The following is a 22,070-nucleotide window of genomic DNA, read 5'->3' as shown; positions in this document are numbered from 1 at the left end:
TGGTGGGCCGACTAACTCAGCTACTACCCAGACCCAAATCCAGGGCTTTGAATTACTCCATCTATGAACTGCTGGGAGTACATAAAGGTGCTGGTCCTTTTAATCCAAAGCTACAGGATCTCCATGACATAGGGTAATAATAATAGGCTATCTGAGAGGAGTCTCTATGAGGATTCAGTATTGATAGTGTAACAGAAGCCAGAAGCCTTAAACCAGACCAATGACTCATTGTAATGAATATTTGCAAGTAAAGATATGTGGACAAAAGGGTATATTGTGGGACACAACATGACACACTATAGCTTTCATAATAAGATTTGTTTTCCTTCTCTTTTTGGGTGGAGGAGGGTGCAAGGGTAGAAGGTGGGTATGGGGGGACAATGAGGAGAAGTGAAAGTCATAAAGACTCAATAAAAATTAAATTGAAAAGAGATGTTCTCCTTCCTCATCCATGTTTCCTGAGTTTTTATATGAGTATGTCTTTATAATAAGACCAAGAAAACAAAATTTTAGAATTCCTGCAAAAAGTTTCTCATTAAGCATGCCAACCCAACAAAAACAACCTTGCATGGACTGACTGCAAGTTCTCACTCCTCAAACCCTTGTTACCAAGCTAATAATGTGATTTGTTTGAACCTCTCCTTAGAGGCTTTATTTTCCAAGCTTTAAATCATCTTCATTGTCCCTTTATGAACTGCCTCCAAGTTGGATGTGATTAATGCCTGCTCATTAGATGCTGAGCAAACTTGTGGACAGATGTGCTCCACAACTTTAAAGGTTTCTGTACTGTCAAAGCAGCACTGCAGCCAGTATGCAATATATATCATCTGCATCTATGATAAGCATACCTCTTCAAGTTGGTTCTCCAGGACACATTCAATCTTCCCTTTTTTACTAATTAAGATCTTCTTCCTACTTCAAAGGCCTGGATTACATCCATAGTCTCTAAATAATGTGCTTCACTTCTTTAAAAATATCATTTCCCTGAAACAGCATTACAAACATTTCAATGTGGTTCGCCCCACCACCACCCCCATCTCACCCCCACCCCCACCCCAGTCCAGGCCTGTCAGCAGATTTGCTACTGCTCTGGCCATCAGATACACATCAAGTCCAAGCAAATTCACTAGCTCAGCATCTTTATTTTATGACCAGAAGGCAAATGAAGATGCTGTTTTAAACATTCAAAATGTCTCTAATATTTCTTGTATGCCTAGTATGGATTTAATATTTCTCCCATATAGCCAAACATAAAGATGAAGTTCCTAAGTTCCAAAAATTAATGCCTAAACAGGAAGATAGGACAAACAGGTGGGTTTACACAGAAAACATACTGGCCTGAATATACACATTAAAAGGCCTGGGTTACTGGGGAAATACACAGTAATGCCTAACAACGCTATACGACCTGGGTTGAGCATTAAGATTAAGCTCTTCTCACTTGCAGGAAGTTTCCATGGACTAGATGACTTTTATGTGGCATTTTTATTACAGTTGGAAATAGCCCACAGGGCCTAGCCAAACATACAGTTGATCACTGGGCCAAAACACTAGCAGAATCATTACAGCTCAAATTAAGTCTCACTATCCTACCACTATGAAAAACTTGTATAGAATAATATATCTATTTTTTACACTTTAACTTTCTGAACATGGCTGAGTTTGCAATGATCATCAATGTGGACTAGGCTTAGGCTATAGATCCAAACAAACCAAAGTAGAAATTTCTAGAATCTTTTGGTACATAACCTGACATATGGTTCCCTTTGCCAGCACTCTTGCCACTGTTGGATTTTGGGCCAAAAGGTAAAACTGAACTTCAGACTTGAGTTTGAAACAACATAAACAGATGTGAAATGATGAATTTCTTATTCTAGGTTAATTTCATCAAACATTAAGGTGTTTTTAAGAAATTCAGATATAGTCTATGCCCTGTAGATCACAAAGAATCCCTCCAAGAATGATGAATTCTCAGAAATATAGCAAAGTGTTGGTCCTTTTTAAATTTTATTTCTTGAAATAAAAACACGGGGCTGGTGAGATGGCTCAGTGGGTAAGAGCACCTGACTGCTCTTCCAAAGGTCCAGAGTTCAAATCCCAGCAACCACATGGTGGCTCACAACCATCTGTAACGAGATCTGACTCCCTCTTCTGGAGCGTGTGAAGACAGCTACAGTGTACTTACATATAATAATAAATAAATCTTTTTTAAAAAAAGAAAGAAATAAAAACACTATAGTGTAGACTTCTTTGAAGAAAAAAAGAGGGTAGATAGCTGTCATATTGAACGACAAAGGTTGTGTAATCCAGAATTCTAAGGACTGCCAAACATACAATCTAGGATTCTACAATATGGCAATTTGGACCCTTTAAACAGAAATTCAGGAGAGTCCATTCAAAAGACTAAGGTTTGGCCATAGCTAGTAAGCTTCAATTCATTTTTTTAAATGTCCTTACTTTGGGTTAGCTTTGGTCCCAAAACCTGAGCTGAACACAGCTGGGGTTAAAAGTCATCAAGAGCAAAATTGAAAAGATAAAGAGCCATGATCTATAAGGATTATATTCTAGCTCATGATGAAGAGTTGGCACTTTGTACATTTATACTCTTAGTCTTTTGCCTATAGTGTAACCACTAAGTGCTTATTGAATAGTGATTTCAAATATATACCCTAATCCCAACTTATAAATTTATTCATTCCTCTGGTGTTCTATGCTCCCTTTTAACATTTATAGATATTTTTTTCAATTTAAGCCTGACTTTTAGACAAATTCCATCTTCTTTGGCATTTCTATCAGATAATTATATTACACTTTTGTTAATGCAAAAATCAATCAAATGGACAAGTTCAAAGTTTCTTAGTCCACAGTACAGATAGGCCCATTCTGAGCCACAGAAAATGTGTACTTTTTAAAAAGGAGAAGCTAATTAGGCTAGAGGTGAAGGTTGTGTGTGAGCATCTCACATGGAATGGAAGAACACATCACACTCCTCCTCATTTCTATAACTGCATTTTAAATGTTCTAACAAGCCTCCAGCCCCATAGTGCATATAGGTTTACCCTGAGCAATAAGGAATATGTTTATAAAATGGAATCTGTACATCCTAAATGAAAGAAACATCATGTACAAACTTCTCTCATAGAATAGTCATATGTCATATTCTCTCTTATTTCTAGGACTGCATTTTAAAAAAGGATAATGAGCAAGTTAATAAAGATAAAAACCTAAAAAACAAAATCAGTGTGGTAATACTTTTATATAATCTTATATACAAATAAGAGCAGTTAAAAGAAAAATGTGAAAAATTAAGGGAGTGATGATGCAGTTAGAAATGATAAATACATTCGTTTCCTCTACTTCAATTTATAAATTGAATATCATTCCATTAAAAACATCACCAGAGGCCAATGAGATGATTCAATAGTAAAAATGCTAGCAGGCATACACACACACACACACACACACACACACACTAAAAAATTATATTCTTTAAAATATCACCAGGATTTTTTCTGAAACTTTACAAACTAATTATAAAATTCATGCAGAAAGACATCATTAACAATTTTGGTTTGGTGAATACAAACAAGCCTGATAAAGTGTTCTGTGTAGCTTTGAATTTTAGAACACTTACATAGTACAAGAAACATATATACATATAAAGAGTCAGTAACAATTAGCATCATTGCACAGCAGCAAAGTTTGGAATCTAGCTCAGGAGAATAAGTCTACAGCATTGGCAAAAATCAAAATTTCAGAGCTCTAACAAATTTAAGGAACAGAGCTAGTTTGCTAGTTCTTACAGACTTGCCTTTTCTTTTTATTGACAATAAATAGACCTGTGCTAATGAAAGTATAGTAAAACACACACACACACACACAGAGAGAGAGAGAGAGAGAGAGAGAGAGAGAGAATGTATAATACAAATAGCAGTACCAAAAAATGTAAAGAAAAAAAAGTTGTTCTTTGGAAACTCACACTGAGCTTTGAAAGTAGACAACCAGGAAAATCAATATTTATGTCTGCAACATAGACCATGACTGGCTGTTGGGGACAGAAGGCCATCAGAACCAGTTTATGTTTAGACAGTGTGGCACTGATTATAGGTAACCTAAAACATGGCTGGATATCTAGGGACCCCAAAGTAAACAGTGATACAATCTTTTTTTTTAACTGGTTTTGGCAGAGTGCCACTTTTGTGTGATTATGTATGAATGCACCCTTTATGTCAGAGGCCTGAGCCTTTATTTTCACCAGCCAGCCTTCCTGTAAGCCTGTGTGCTGCTCTACATGTGTGCCTGTGCCTGCTTATGTGTGGTCTATATGTATTGGCATGTGCCTGGGTACCTGCTGGCAGCCTAGCAGTTCTCATCTGGACTGAATAAAGTATGTCTTACTGCCTATGGCCCTAAGAATCTCTTCATCCTTTCAGCCTTTGATGACCCTCCTCCTCCTTTCTGGGCATCACTACACAGACCTCCCACTGTCATATGCAGCCCAATCTAACTCCTCAGACATTTATTGAACATCTGCTATCAACATCATACTGTGGAACGATATGAGTAGAACTGCAGGAAAACTTGTACTAACGACTCAACTAAGCAAAGATGTAAACTGAGCCCAGTAGAGTGGTGGAAAGAATGGGACTTCATGATAAACACAAAGGTGTGTGTGATGGCTAAGCTTGGTTGTTAACTTCATGGGAGCTAGAATGTCTAGATTAGATTAGCCTCGAGACATAAGCCCACCTAAATAAGACATGGAGTTTCCAGAAAGGTTAGCAAAACAAAAATGGAAGAAAACTAAGTATATCTGCAGATAGTCTATACATATTAAATAACAGATTTTAACAAATGTTGTTTCCTGGGAGGAGTGGTTATATTGTGGTTGTGTAGTAGAATGTCTCTGTTCCTAGGATGATAGATTGAGGGGTGAATCTTCATGTCATCTGCAATAATCCCTCAAACTATGCAAAACTATACAAACTATACAAAATGGTATAAGGGGAAAGGGGGAAAGGTAGGGAAAGAGGCAGGAGAGAGATTGATTACCAATGTAAGCCTGAATGTGGACTCTAAGACTACACATTGCCAGGTATGTTGTGAGCTTGTTGAAAGGAAGTGATTTTACATTCTGTTTTCTGGAGCAAAAATAATGAGCTCACTTCCAATGATGAACAGAGGACCTTATCGGACAAACTGAATGAAATCATCACTTTCCAGCTAAAGTATGACTCTAGAAGATAAATTCCCCAAAGCCAATCTGCAAATAAGAAGGAATTCTCTAGCCAGTAGGAAGAAAAGACAACCGGTCAGGATCATCTCAATGGACTTTGACTTTGGCATTGTCTACATCTTACTGTAGCCCATTTTGCAATCAGAAGCCAAGACTGTAATGAAACAACCCTCAACACAGAGCTCTACCATAGTTATAGAGGGAGGAAGCAATTTTCCAGTTCTAACTCATTTGTGAGGCTCCCCTGGAAATGCCTTAATCCACAACATAATTAGCAGCTATGAGAAGCATCCAACTGTTACCAAGCATTCCATAAATTGGAAAGAATTCCCAAGACCTAGTACTAGCAATCCTGCTTAATAACGCTGAATACAGTTTTAACAGGCTTACAGAAATATAATTCACATATCTCACAATTTACTCATCTAAGCTGTATAGTCCTGCATAGTATTCATGAGGCACTAGGTTTGATCCCAGCACACCACAAAAACAGCATAGAACTCAAACCTTTTTAGTACATTTACAGGATTGTACAAATGTTGCCACAACTTAAGGACATTTTTACCTCTCATACATTTTAGAAGGCATTCCCCAATCCTTCTCAGAGGGTCTTTCTTCTGCCAGTTTTACATAACCATTTGCATATTCTGGAGATTCAATACATATGGAACTATATACCAATGGGGACTTCTATGACTAGCTTCTTTCAGTTGTGATACTATTTTCCAAATTCATTCATTATAGCATATATCAGTGTCTCATGTCTTTTTGATTGCTGAAATGTTCATTGTATGGCTATACCATTATTTCTTTATTCATTCATGAGTTGCTGGATATTTATATTATTTTCATTTGGGGTCTATTATGAATAAAATGTTATGACTAATCATGTACAAATTTTATGTGCATTTTTTCTCTTGGGTATACACTTAGAAGTAGAATTGCTGTCTCATAAACTAACTCTAGTATTAACTATTTTAGGAATGTCTGAACTGCTTTCGAATCATTCTTATATCAGTATATAAAGCTCCTGAAGTCTCTACACCCTTTTCAATACTTATTACAAGGTGTGTGTGTGTGTGTGTGTGTGTGTGTGTGTGTGTATTTTGCTTTTTAATCTTATATATCTGTGTGCTTTCCCTGCATAGATGTATGTACACCATATGTGTGCTGTGTGCCTGGTACCTGCAGAAGCTAGAAGTGGAACTGTTAAGTTGTTATGTGGGTTCTAGGAATCAAACCTGCCACCTCTGGAAGAGCAGCCAGTGCTTTTAACCACTAATCCATCTCTTCAGCACCCCCCCTTTTCCTGTAAAGCTCCTAGTGGGAACAAAATAGTACCTCATTGTGGTCCTTTCTCTGGTGACTAACAATGTTGAACATTTTTCATGTGTTTATAAGTCATTTATATATCTCTTTTTGTTATTCAGAACTTTTGCTCTTTTTAAAAAAATGGCCTAGGTTCTCTTTTATAATTGAGTTCCATTTTATTTATATATCCAGAATTCAAGCTCCTTATTAAAATATATAATTATAACTTAAGATAATAAGTATTGAGAATCTATCATGTGTCAGGAATTGTACTGTGTCTTCTATTTATTATATCATTAAATTCTCACAACAAACTTGTAAGATTGGGTTGTGTAGCACAGACACCCAAACTCATACCATTTACAAGTAATAAAGCTAGAATTTTATTTCAACAACTTAGATAGCAGAACTTATATCTTGCTCACTAATGTTGAGATTTATGCAGGCAGTTTCCCTTCTCTGTCAAGAGGAATCTGGTCAATAAAGCATATTTCCTACTTATCTCACTGAATGTTGTAAAAATAGGGCCCCCTGAAAGCAACAAAATCTCATTAGAGAAACATGTTAGAGAAAAAAAATGTTCAACATATGTTCTGTATCACTTTGGCACTGGGAGTTACCCCTTGAATAGTATATGTAGACAGATATTCTAAGAAATGCTGTTTGTTCCACCACTCTCTGGAAGACTTTTTATAAGGCAGCTTCCTGCATAAATGACCGTGAGAATTCTTGCAATCAAATAAATTTATGAGTGACCATGCATTTGCAAAACCTATATACTCACAAAATCATAAAACCATAGAATATATTTTAGAAAATGCCATGTGAAATAAATGTAGGGTACACAGGAGGAAGTTAGACAATCACTCGAAGTGTCTAAGCTATGCAATCTCCCATGCATTTTATGCCCTGGAGCTTCAAGAAGGAAACACAGGCAAGTTCAAACCAAGACCTTGACCTGCTTTCCACACTTCCCAGCCTTATTGTAAATGCAGAAGATCAACACACCTTAAAAGGGGAAAAACAAAGTCTGTCATTACTCAGGTAGCTGTTGTCCACATCTCTATCTAAATTTTACATCTCTGGCCCATCGGTGCGGAACAAACCTCTTCGTGTTGTTAGTTATTTTTATTGCAAATATCCAGTTTTCCATTTCCTTACCTGTCATTGCTTTCCGTGGATGGGAACCATTTGTGTCATTCAAAATATGTTCACCTCTCCATCTCAGATATTGCTTCAGAGTGGCAGACATGTTCCCAAACTCTTAAGTGGATTACATCTGGAAGTTGAGGGGCAAGAAATGAACATGTAAGCTATGTGAACTTGACATTGAACAAAACTACCTATAGTTCTGATTTTTTAAATATGTGAGAGAAATAATACAAAAATGTATAACTTCTAAGGAGAATAGTTCTAGAATTCTAACAAATACTGCTACAGAGCTAATCATTTCAGATGGTAAACACTTTTTTTATTAATTCTTTGAGAACTCCATGTAACCTATTGTGATCATTTCTGTTCCTACTGCAACTCCTTCCAGATCTACCCCACCTCTCTAGCTCCACCCTAACTTTATATCCTCTTTTTAAAAGTTAATCTATTGACTGCAGTTTCATTGCCCATATTTTTCCTGGTATGGCATCATCCACTGGAATGGAGCTGAGCAACTGTCAATAGCTCCTCAACTTGAGGGTGGAGGCTCATAAACCCCCTTCAACTCTATGCTAAGACATTGACCAGGTTGATCTTATGTAGCCCTTGTGCAAGTAACCACAGCCCTTGTGTGTTCATGAGGGCAACTGCCCTATTGTATCCAAAAGACACTATTAAATGCTAAGTCTCCATGACCTTGCTCTAGCAACATTTCTGGTCTCTCCCCTGCTTCTCTTCTCTTCTGGTCTCTCCCTGAGCCTTGGAGAGGAGGTATGATAAAGATATTCTACTTGTAGCTGAGCACTCCACTAAAAATTACTCTCTGCACTTTGACCAGTTGTGAGTTTCTGTATTAACAACCCCTGTGCACTGCACAAAGGAACTTTTCTGATAATGTCTGAGAGCCGCATTAACCTATGTGTATAGCAGGGTGAATTTAGAGGGATGTTTGAAGCTATGTTCATTTAGCAGCATGGATTTACTCCTGGGACATGTGAACTACCCAACTATTTGTTCTTGGCCAGATTTACAGTATGAATCATGTAGTTTCTCCTATAGCAAATGCCTTAAATCCAATCAGAAAAGTGGTTGGTTGCCATAAATTTCTGCTACTATTGCACCCATGTGCAGACCTTGAACTAATACTTCTTGATTTCATTGTTTTAGATATGTCAACTCAGGAATAATTCTAAATGCAGTAGAAGTACTGATAATAACTAGTAGAACCCATTAAATCTAGTAAGTTTGTGGATTTTACTGCTTTGAATATCAGTTAGTTCTTACTATATAATAGAGTGTATCAAATTTAGTAATTTAAAACAGCAACCCTTTTTCGTAGTCATCTGTGAGTCAGTTAGTCATCAAGTTACTGATTAGGCCCAAATCTTCTTTGAGTCAGTGGGTTAACTATAACATGTCCTTATGACAATGGTAGAAATGTATGAGTTTATGGTGAGCAGATTTCACATCTGGGATTAAATCATTTCTACTAATATCACACTTGTCAATTCAAGTACATGATCAAGCTGAAGAGCAATGAAAAATCATGTTTAAACCACCCACGATGAAATTAAATTGAATCACATAACCAAGACTAGCACCAATGGGGTGACCAAATATACTTCACTGAAAGTATTAATAGAGAAGTTTAGTTGTTGTTGTTGTTGTTGCTGCTGTTGTCTTGTGTTTGTTGTTGATTCAAGACAGGGTTTCTCTGTTTCTCTATGTAGCCCTGGCTGTCCTGGAACTCACTTTGTAGACCAGGCTGGCCTCCGACTCAGAAATCCACCTGACTGCCTCCCAAGTGCTGGGATTAAAGGCGTGTGCCCCACCACCCAATGAAGATAAACATTTTAAACAATAATCTAGCCTTCCATGGCCCCCATTCTTAATTTTACTGTTTATGCAGCTTTGGTCAAGTGTTTCAAATACTGTTCCTTTGTTACACTTTCTTCCCAGAGGATTTAAACACACACACACACACACACACACACACACACACGGGGGTGCCTGTGATAGCCACAAGAGGGTGTCTGTCTTAGTTTGGCTTCTGATGCTATGATAAACACCTTAACTAATAGCAACTTGGGAAGGAAAGGTTTTATTTGGCTTAGAGGTTACAGTCCACCATTGGGGAAGCCAAGGTAGGAATGCAAAGCAGGAACCTAGAGGCAAAAACTGAACAGAGACCATGGAGGAATACTGGTTACTGGCTTACTCCCAGGATCGATCGTGGTGAGCCACAATTCTTATTTGGCCCAGGCCTACCTGCCCACAGATGGCATTACCAACAGTGGACTGGGTCCTCCTACATCAATCAACAATTTTTTTAATTTTTTTAAAAATGTCTCATAGGAGTAGATCTTTGGGAGAGGGGATTAGAGGAGAGTCTGGGAGAAAAGAAGGAATGGGAAACTGCAGTGAGGATATAACACATGAGATAAGAATAAAACAAAATGAAAAGGAAAAATGCCTCACAAACATGGTTATAGGCCAGCTTTATCAAGGCTATTCTGCAGTTGAGGTTTCTCTCTTCCTAGCTATATCAACCTGACAACCAAGATTAGCTATCACAAACCTACCCCTTGTTACACACAAACACATCACTGTGAATAACCCTGGAACTGGACTAGCAGTTTTGAGCCACTCAGTGTGGGTTCTGTGACCAGAACTTTGCTCCTCTGCAAGAGTAATACCCATTCTTTACTGCTGGATCATCTCTCCAACTTAGTTACATTTTCTACAAAATGGTGATTAAGCTAGTGACAGCATGATACAGTTGTATGAAAAGAGAATTGAGAAATACATGAAAAGCATTTGCTATTATTTTATTTTCCATCATCACCATCAGCAGTTGCAGGAATGTTCAAATTAATGTTTCTCTCTAGGAAGTGAAACAAAGGCACCTTGATCATTAAATATAAGTATCAAGGCAATTTCACTTTTGCTCTTTCACTTCTTTTCACTATGGAAAGTATCTATATAAATGCAATGCAAAATTAAAGAGAGAAAACCAAAGTCACATTGAAAGGGTTGTGTGTGTGTGTGTGTGTGTGTGTGTGTGTGCACGCGCGCGTGTGTGTGTGTGTGAGTGTGTGTGTGTGTGTGTGTGTGTGTGTGTGTGTGTGTGTGTGTGTTTGCCTGCATGTATTTCTGTGAGCCATGTGTCTGCCTTGTGCCTGAGGAAGTCAGAAGCGGGCATCAGCTTCTCTGATACTAAAGTTGCATTGTAAGCCATCATGTAGCTTCTGGGAATCGAACCCAAGACTTCTGAAAGAACAAGTGCTCTGAACCACTAAGCCAACTCTATAGTCCCAAACTGAAAACTTGAACCCAATGCAGACCTTAAAAACTATCTAGAAAAGCAAATGAGAAATTTATTTATTTATATTTACATATTATATATAAACATGTACACATACATATATGTGTGCCTTAGTTATAAAATTTTAGCTATGTTTGAAAACTGAGTTGTGAAAAGCTGAATTATCCATAAAGGTACTATAGTCCTCCACATCATTTTGTATAATCTATATTAAAAGAGGGAGCAGCTTTATTTTCACTAAAACAAACAAGTACTATAAGGAAAAGACATTTTAAGATTGTTAAGTATGTTTTTATATAGGATTTCAGTAGATGCAGAAAAGGTCATAATAAACCATCTTTATATTAAAAGAAACTTATATGAAGCTCTTATTTCATGACTCACTTGTGAACATCAACCCAACCATATCAGCTTTTTCTAAGAAAAAGCAAACAAACTTAAAGCCAATTCACTTTTCAGAGTATGCATTCTACATCTTCAGTTCTAATGAAATAAGTAGTAGTCTGGTTCCTGTCTCTTCCCCGAAAGCCTTCTGAAGACTTTACTGTCACTCCCATAGATTCACAGTGACAAATCTTTTAGGTGCTGTAAATCTTGCTAATTCTCAACCATGAATGGGACCAATGCAAATTATCCCAATTACTTAGTCTATAACCTAAGTATAAAGGGCATTCAATTAAAAGTTGACTACCTGAACCAGTTATCTATAAATATCCCCTCCATCCACAGAAAATATCCACCCAATATCCAGAGAACTTTTAATAATTACTAGGGAGATCATTGTGTTTGAAAAAGTGAGAGTGGGCTGCATCTTCTTTAGTATGTTCTGGATCTCTAATCTGAATCAAGCAAAGATTAACTAGTCTACTCTTAACTCAGCTACAAATGGATAAATGCATCAATTAAAAAAAATCTCTACATGACTACTGAAATTCTAATACTCAGAACCCAAAGCCCAAAGCATGAATATCAAACTTGATTCCAAGTATAATCTGTACCCAGGCCCTCCCATCCACAATGGGGTCTTTTAATTCTATCAGTGAAATAGTTATTGAGCCTTCAATACCTCCCTATCTATATTGCTTTTATGCATTCTTACTACAACTGCCTCTTCTTCCCAAGGATCTGCTGTATTCTAGTCCATTCTCCACAATAGTAAACTAATTGTAAGGGTCAAAAAAAAAAAAAAAACAATGACCACATTATTTTTAATTCCTTTCATTGTGTGGTAGAGTTCATTTCTCTAGTCTTTGAATGTGAGCTTAGCTAATTGTGACTTGCTTTGGCTAATGGAAAATTAATAATCAGGGCACACACAGGCAGAGATTCTACGAGAGACTTATCCTCTGTTCTTGCCTGTGATCCTTCAGTTATCATGGGAACAAGCCTGATATACCATAATGGAAGCCAAGGCCCATGTGGAGAGAGATGCCAGCTATGTCACCTGATATTCTGAGTATACGAAGCCCTCCTAGACCAGCCAGTCCCAGTTGGACTCGACTAGACCAAAGAATAGCCTAAATTCTCCACATACTCATGATAAATAGTAAAAGGCTATTGATTTCAGCTGTTGTATAGTAAAACAAAAAAATCATTTTCTCTCTTGTTTAGAATCCCATAGTAAATTTCCTCAAGACAAAGCCCAAATATCTTAACATACTATAAAGCATCTCTTCATAATTAATGCCAGCTAAACTCTGCAACCTCCTCTCTAGCTGTTCCCTCTCCTCCCCACTCAACTTCTGCCATATAATTAAAAAATTTAAACCTTTAAAATCCCACCTAATAATAAATGAGTTCCATTTACATCCCTGGCTAAACTTCCATTATTGTCTGAGTCCTTCCTGCATCCTGGTAAATGGCCATTTCGTGTTGGTTTTAATTTATTAAACACACACCACTCAATTTTCAGTGCCCTGTAGGAGGTTCTTTCACTGTATAATAAAAAGTTGCTGCTGTTTATTCATATTTTAATGATATCATGAATACAATGGTGCATGTTCTGACTCCTATTCTTAGAGAAACGGTCTCTGTTGGATTCTCCCTGCCATTCACTTTTCTATTTATTGTTGGACTTTGCTATTATGATAATTCCAGATACATCAAAATAATATCATCATGGGCCAGTTGCTTTGTTCAAAAACAAGCCACCTTGTCAATTTGTTTCTTTTTATATTCGATAAAAGAGCTTACAGCTGGATTAATGTTTTAATTGAGCACCATTTGTATCTCCTTGTAAAAAGTCAGTAGTCATCCAAATGCTGAACTCATTACTGTTCTCCAGCTGCTGTAAATAAATCCTCTGTCAAATGGTTAAAAGTAGACATATTTCTCAGGCTGACACACAGACACTGTGTGTGTACATAGAAAAGGTCATCATTCCTGTCCATTTGAGAGTTACCTGGTTAGTCTGATAAACGTATATAGGCAAGATACAACATTTTGGCTTCAACTTAGATACCCAGTGACAATGACCATGAATTCCCACTTGGAGATATGACATATTGACCCAAACTCTTGCAAACTTTAATGCCCATGAAACTCTATAGAAAGAAGGAAAGAACCTTCTTTAAATTCTAGGTCAGTGAGCAGAAGTGTTTGTTTACTTGGTTGAAATGGCATCCCACAAATTTTTCTATTTCCCTATTCCACAGCTCCTCCAAGACACACACACACACACACACACACACACACACACACACACACACACACACACACAAAGCCAGTTTCAGAAAGTTGATTAAATTTTCCCAGAGACCTGCTGGCAAAATAGGACTACAAAGGGATGAGACAAGAATGTGAGCCAAGAATGTGGTCACTTCAACAAGCCCATTTTACTGTGTTTCCCTGTCATCCACCCACGGTTATCACTACCTCAACTTCAAGGGACCCTCCTACGTGGACCAGCTAAGGCAGTACATAAACCCACTGTGATGAAAAGGAGATTGGTTTTTTAAAAATAGCCCTTTTGGTTTATAGCTAAGTTACAATTATGCTGTGCAACTTATTTATATGAACAGCTCAGCTACATTCCTTTATTAGGCTAAAATTCATTCAGAGAGTCAACCAATATTTACCCAATGCCAGCTAAGTGGCAGTCACTCCATATTTTCAAAAGATTGAATGAAACTCACACTATAATTTACTTTTACCCAAGTTAACATGTTTCTTTTCACATAATTCACCATGAAGTCTTCCTATATCCATAACCTATGTTCAGAATCCATAGGCCATAGCCAGGTCTCATCAATCCTATGCCCCAAATTACTTCCCTCTATCCCTCTGCCTCCGATATACACTCCCACCACTTAAATCCAGGCCGTGGACTTACCACAACCTCCTAGCAGATCTTCATGACTTTATCTTTGTCTTCAACCCCACATGACCAACAGAAAAAAACAAACATGGTTGTGCTGTTCCCCAGTTAAAATCCCTGAAGTTCTGTAAGTCTACAAATCCCCAGTCCCAGATACCCTGTAGTCACCAGTATTGAGCTCTTCCCTGAATGAACTCAAAGAGCTTTAGAACTCAAATGATCCATGTAACATTAATATACACAGAAAGACTTGTTACATGTTAGCATCCTTTTACCACAAACCTCTCATCTCCCTTAGATACTCTAGAGCTTAAATGCTGGAGACAGCTGGCAGAGAATTATGGTAGGTTAAATTTCCATAAGCTACAGAACTAAGCTTGGGCAAATGATAAAAGAATTGACTAAATTCTCAAGCTCTGCTTCATTTGGGCTAAAAAATCAAGGATCAGAAATTGACTCATGAAGTACACACATGCTGAGAGGAGCTTCTGTTTCCTATATACATCTAGGAAAACCCAACAAACAACTATAATCAAGATCACACACTAGCATTTAGACAGTTCTATCCTAAACCAGGCAGTGGTGATATATACCTTTAATACCAAGACTCTGGAGGTAGAGGCAGATAGATCTCTGAGTTGGAGGCCAGCCTGGTCTCTAAAGTGGGTTCCAGGACAGCCATAGTTACATAGGTAGACCCTGTCTCAAAAAACAAAGGTGGTGGAACATAGAACCAGATCTAACATCTTGATGTTGAAGACTATGTACAGACCTAGAAGAACCCCCAGCAAAATCAATACCTTTATAATGCTATCTCTTTGAACTTTTAGCCTGGAAACTATGTACAGGTCATCATGAAAGGACCTAAGTAGTGTTTTTATATAGTAACAGGTACAGGAATAATGAAAACAAACAATTACCTATCATCTCTTCACTAATATATAAGATACATAGCTACATTTTAAACTTCTTATTGAAATATAGTGATCACACGGAATAGTTTACCACAAAAAGCACCACTAACATTTTGGTGGATATCCATATGGTCTTTTGTAAATATAGCTATGCATTTTTACCAAAACAAGATCATACATAAATATTTCTTATTTACCATATTTTAATTTTTAGTAATAATGTGTTATAAACAATGAGAGTCTTTTCAAACCATTAAATATTCTTCTACACTATCATTTTAAGAATGGCTTAATACTTCATTATTCAATTCAGAAGTACTACATTTAGACATTGATATTGTCCTCATGCTTCGTTATTATCAGTAACACTATAAGGAACAACTTTTAAGACATTCTTATGCTTCTATATTTTTAAGACCCTCAAGTTTTATAAAACTCCTAGAAAATAGAATATATTAATGATATCCTAGACACAATTTTCCCTGAGACTAACATTAAACTTTACAATCAATAGTGCTAGAAGAAATTTTTAGATTCACTAATTAGAACTTAAGTTTCTCAGAATGAAAGTGATTCTGATTCTACTTTTAAATATGAATCACTTGGTCAGCCTAAGCAATTCAAACATCACAACTACTAGAAGATGATTAACCGAGGTGTTTAACCTGAGAACCCAGGTCTTCAAATCCAAAGGAACATGTGAGATAGACTGCTATAGAAAGAGTTTGTAGTAAGAGAATAAATTCAGTTCAATATTTCAACCATGTAAAGTTTATAAAAGAAGAGTTTAGGGGACTCCAGAGATGGCTCAGCTGTACAAGTGGAAGGAAGGACCGGAGTTTAGATTCCCAGCGTTCAAACAGAGGCCTGCCCTGACTGTAATCCCAGTATATAGCAAGCTGGCTAGCTAGACTAGCCTCAGTCAGCAAGCTCTGGGTTTAAGTAAGAAACTCCATCTCAGTGTATAAAGTAGAGAATAATGTAAGGCAGACACCCAATGTCAACCTCTGAACTCCTCATGCACTCTCCCCAACACATGCAAGTATGTATATGCACTCACATAATATATATCACATGCGTGAACACACATAAAGAGAGAGTAGGCATTAGAAAATATAAGAATAGGTAAAAAGATACATTTTTACCTTCTAAAGAAGGCTAAGCTCCTAATCTCACACTTGTGATCCCTAAGGGGACAGGTGATAGGGAGATTTGACTCCTCTCCCCAAGCCAGGTGACATGGCCTCACAGGCACCACTTGAAGAGCTTAATGTGTGCTCAGTGGCAGATGGTACACACTGAACTGGAGTTGACACACTTTAGAAAGTCAATGTAGCTGGACACATCAGATTAAAAGGCTGTGTCTAGGAAGTAAATACACTCCCTTCCAGTGACAGTTCAAATGTGTGTAAATCCCAGCGACCATATGTCGACACTGGCCACAAGGGCAGCCTGCCGCCTGCAGAGCCTTCCAGGACTGAGAGACTGTGTGTGTCACCCAGACAGAGAAGGAAAAGGGATAGAGATGCTGCTCAAACCAAATAATGGGGCACAGAATCCACAAAAGCGCTCTGTGATCATCATGTTTAGCGTTTGACCAGTAGTAACAAAATCACCCTAAAACAGACCCTCTTTCCCTTTCTCTCTTTCTATGTTTCAAGTCCAAGGGGATCAGAAATCCTTAGCAAAGGGCTGGCAAAGAACTATAAGTAGGGGAAAGAAATTTAACTCTAACTCAGGTTTGAAATATCTATGACCTAACAATATTATCAATTGGCTCAAAACTGGGTTTGTGAATTACAGTCACCTTAAAACTTGTTTGGGTTTTTTTTTCCCCCCTATGGGAAGCCAGGAACTTGAGGGACTTAACTGAAGTTTTTTGCATACTTGAAAAATATGTTTTTCCAGTTAAAAATTCAAAGAAACAATGGGAGGCAAAAAAAAAAAAAAACAGTGATGTCTTCTGATTTCATCCCAAGATTCTAGTCTATTCAATGGTCTATTCAATGTATACATTTGTGGAAATTACATGGGTCAAGAATTGGGCTAAATTTTTTATACATAAGTATATTTTTACAACCCTATAATACATTCTGTCATCATACTCATTTTATAATTAAAGTAACTAAAATCCAGAGACATAAGTAACTTAACTAAGATCACCACACATCTATTAATGTCAAATTCAGAACTGTTTGACTCCACAACTCATGCTTTTGACTGTTGCCATAGTAACTTATTGGTAAACACTTCGGTATAAAAGGAACAATTCTTAGATTATGAGGTTTAGATTACCATACAATCACTAACCTGAATATATTGCACATATCTGGGGGGGGGGTCCAAAATACAGTCTTTAAAACCAAAATGGCAAGAAAAACACTTAAGTTTTTATTACTCAGGGCTCACAGCAGTTAAAAGGTTTCAGCAATATTATATGGCATACAAATTGCAGATTTAACTTGGTTGAGGAGCGTCCCCATGCAATCACCATAATATTTTATTGTAGAATAACAGCACAGGTCCTGATCCCTAGCCCTTGGTAAACATGAGTAGCTGGAATCCATTGTTGCAAAAGCTTAACATCCCCCACGCATGGCATGGCCTCGACCTGAAAGCGAGTTTTCTATAGCCTAACATCAATAGAAACTTCTCTGCTGTAGATTAGGCTTTTATGAATTGGGATTAACAGAATGAGCATACAGTGACCATCCTTATTAGGGAATGCTTTAATCAACTAAAGCTGACTGAAGGAGAAAAAGGGTTCTCCAAACAGACCAGCTGTATGACTCTGCTAATTGTGACTTAATCCCAGTTTATAAAAGCACCTGTGTTACTTGTCATTCGTCTTGGTCCTGCCAACTATACCAGACAATAAGGACCTCTGTGCTGTGAGGCAGCAGGAGAAGGTAAAACTTTGTATGTCAGTATCTACAGGGATTAGAATGATATAGTTTCATTATGATATAGTTTCATTTTCACTCTGGTCATTTTGAATATGCCTTTCCGGAAATGGAATTCTACAGCACCATCTACCACCTCCGCTCCTCACAGCTCGCTTAACTCAGCCCAGCACACAGGGCTACATTTTGTTCCTCTGCCTTGCCTGAAATGGATGCTTCTTTCTTCATTGTTTGGAAGAAAGAAATTGGAAGTGCCTTCTACCGAGAGGCTCTTAACAAATTGTGGGATTTCTGTTTTCTTTTCTGAGGCACATGAAAATGTAAATCATCTTTCCTTCTACAGGCAAGGCAGCATGACCCTGGAGCATACAATCAACTGCCCTCCCCTTCACGGGCCTCACCAGTCCACTCTCCCTCCTCTTTCACTGTGATTCGTTCTCTCTCTCTCTCTCTCTCTCTCTCTCTCTCTCTCTCTCTTTCTCTCTCTGTCTCTCTCCTCTCTCTCTCTACCACCCCCAGAGCCCTGGAGCTTGAAGGCAACAGCCAAACTCTTTTATATTTTGAAAGTAAGAATTGAAAGCTTGTCTGAGTTCAAAGAATCACTTGGTACTAAAAGGATATTTTTATGCATTCCACAGTGGAACAAATATTAAAAGATATACCAAAAAGAAAAAAAAAAAAAAGAAAAGGAAAAAGGAACCTGGACTCAGCCAAAGGAGCAGAATCTGAACATTCATGTTGTGTCTCCAGGAACTGCCAAATTCTTCGCCTTTCTCTCAGGACCGCTCTGTGGAGCTTTGAGTGACAGGCAGTATGGCACAAGCCACGATTTAAATTCTGCTTGCCTCATTCTTTGCATAGACAGCAACGGGCTGATAGAATGCAACTAAAAACATAATTCAGATGGGAAAATACAACATGATTTTCCCAGGAAGAGAGGAAGAGCACAGAGACATGGCTTAATGTAGCCAGCAGAGGGCGCGGCTTACACATGTAAGTATAAACAAACCGTCCCTCGAAGCTGTAAGGGGCTCCTGCGGTTTTTGTTACAGATTTCGCGTTTTTCAGAGTAAACCACGTCCAAGCTCCCTTTAACGAAACTCTAGTATTGTCACATAGTTCTCGCCTCATGATTAAATAAGACTATGTCTACAGCCCCTTCGGCCACTCAAACTGCCACTCTTCTGCCCCCTGCTCTGGCATGGGAAAGAAAGTGGAGATACACTCCCTCAAAGGACAGCTTCCCAGAAAGAGTGACCTGTATTCCCAAGCAGCCTTCATTTGTTTAAGAGACTTGCACCTAGAATTTCTTGATCAAAGCTAATGTGCTGTAAATTTCTTCATTTAACAGACTTAGTCTGTTCAACTCTTGACACTGGGAATTGGGATTTCCCAGAACTATTAGCACTGCACAGTAGGCATTCCATGCCAGCCAAGAACCGGGGATTAACAGGTATTTGTCTCAGCTAATTTCACTCTCTATACCGGCTCTATAGAGACTAGAGCTTCTTGGCGGAGTGTGTGCCACCCTGCTAATTGGCTACGAATGTAACTACTCCCGAATGCCAATGGAGCTGGGCCTGAAGAGGCTAGAGGCAAAAAATCCTTATGATAGACATACATTTGAGGCTGGTTGATGGCACAGTAAATGTAGATGGTTCCTTTGCCAACCTCTACCTCCTGCTGACTATCAAATGCCCATCCCGATAGGGTGGTGGTTTTTTTTTTTTTAATGCACATTCATATACATACAATCAGTGACAGTTGAATCTTCAAAATCCTGTAGTAACAAGGAATTTTCATATGCAAAATCTTGTAGTAGCAGATATTTACATAGTATCTATTCAGAATGCATATACTGAATCATAAGGCTTATAGGTAGCTTCCATAGAGCACCCAATTTCCTGAGTCAAAGAAAAGCATTATACATGTCAGGATAGGAGCAGAACACAAGAATTATTTCTGAAATAAAGATTGTATACAAAAGGAAAGTTGTTACTGCTTTCTCACATGCCCTATTCTTCTCCTTGCTAATAATTAATAATTAATCTCCTAATAACATGTACTACTTCTAAAGCTTGTGAAACAGGAATTGAGGAGTCAAATATTAAATGATACTATGTATATGCATTATCTGTTGTTACATAATACATTCTGCTGAGTGTAGCAGCTGAAAACAACAAACAGTTATTACCTCCCGGTTTCTATAATCAACCAGGTTCAATCCAGGAGCAGCTAAGCTGGTGGCAGTGTTTCAGTCGCTTGTAAGGCTGCAATCAAAGGGTTGGCCAGAGGTTTCAAGGCCCCAACGACTGGCAAATGTACTTCAAAGATCATTCACATAGCCAGCCGATGGTTAAGGCACAAAAGATCTGTTTCTAAGCTCACTAGCTGGAGCTTCTCTGCATGGTTACCTCATATGCTGTGGATCGAATCTTTGTGTCCACACCTCCTATGTTAAGTCCCTAACCCCCAGTATGACTGTATTTGGTGTGAAGGCTTCTAAGTGGGGTTACATGGTGGAACCCAGATAAGAAAATATACTGAATCTCAATCTCTCTGTCTCTTTGTCTCTTTCTGTCTCTCTCTGTCTCTTTGTGTCTCTCTGTCTGCCTCTGTCTCTCTTTCTCTCTCTGTCTGCCTCTGTCTCTGTCTCTGTCTCTGTCTCTGTCTCTGTCTCTCTCTCTCTCTCTCTACCTCTTCTTCCCCTTCTCTTCTCTCTCTTCTTTCCTATCACCTCCCTTCCTTCTTCCCCCTTAGAGAACATACCAAAAATGATCCTATGAGCACATACAGGATGGCAGTCACCCACAACCACCAGAAAACAAACTGGCTATTGCCTTGACCTGGAATTTCCAGCCTCCAAAATTATGAGAAAACAGATTTCTGTGGCTTAACCTGCCTAGTCTGTAGTATTTTCTTAAGGCAACCTAAGCTGATGAATATACCTCAAGATGAACAGCACATGAGAGTGTGCCTGAGACAGAAAGCCATAATCTTTCTATAGCTTAGCACTGGACATTAGGACCTCATTGCTTCTGCCCTGTTCTGGTCACTGTAACCAAGTGAACAAGCCTAGACTATATTTCAAGGGTAGGAGATTATCCAATGCCATGGATAGCATAAAGTAGAAATCATTTCTAAGTGTGTTTGCTTTATCATGATGACCAGTAGTGGCTTTGTTGTCACTTAGCCTAGGGGTACATAGAGGCATACTAAAACTCATTCCACTTATATTCTTACATCAACAATACCTAGAAATTTCCTCAAGATGAGCACTGAGGATATAAAGAAAGCAAATAGCACAATGTTCTTTTTAAATGTCAGTTTGATGATGATCCCCAAATTTCCTCCATTATATGCATTAAGATGACATCAAGTCACATAAAATATATTTAGTAATTCTATTGTGTCAAAGTAAGTGTCCAGTGTGCCCTACACAATACATTTGACAGCCTTCTCCCATTTTGTTATTCTACTTTGGCATTTAATGTAGTTCTATCATAATAGAATACTGAAATACTAATATTTAGTTAAAGGATTGTCATTTGGGGTAATAGGAATACCTCAATAGCAGCAAAGAGGTCAAAATAACTCTTCAAATAAACAATAGCTAAAATGAAATTCTGCCCATAACCAAAAGTCCCCCAAACAGAAGCTGAAGTTGACCATCAACGTTTGCAGAACTGGAAACAGGAGACAAATTCCACTGACATACAGTCCTTTGGCCTCCCAGTCCCATTAACATAAAAATCATTAGCACTATGCAAATCACTAACACAATCAAGATTCCCAGAGCAATTTCAATTTCCACATCTGCAAAGAGATCTAGTCTAGTTAGTTGTACAGCTAGAGCTTCCGGAAATTTTGATTAATTACAAGAAAACATGATAGTCACCAGAAAAAAAAAAAA

General features: G+C 38.0%; 1 long non-coding RNA gene across 1 annotated transcript in view; it reads right to left on the bottom strand.

The window, feature by feature from the left end:
* LOC115030102 (uncharacterized) overlaps positions 1-22,070 on the bottom strand; it is a 256,428-nt gene that overhangs the window by 82,008 nt on the left and 152,350 nt on the right. Inside the window, exon 3 of the long non-coding RNA XR_015047090.1 lies at positions 7,709-7,826. This is a non-coding gene — a long non-coding RNA (uncharacterized LOC115030102). The remainder of the gene's footprint in view (positions 1-7,708; positions 7,827-22,070) is intronic.

This window comes from Mus caroli, unplaced genomic scaffold (genome assembly GCF_978045245.1).
Source record: "Mus caroli unplaced genomic scaffold, Mus_caroli_1 scaffold_5, whole genome shotgun sequence".
In the NCBI taxonomy this organism is placed as follows: domain Eukaryota; kingdom Metazoa; phylum Chordata; class Mammalia; order Rodentia; family Muridae; genus Mus; species Mus caroli.
This window is presented reverse-complemented; position numbering and strand designations above follow the sequence as displayed.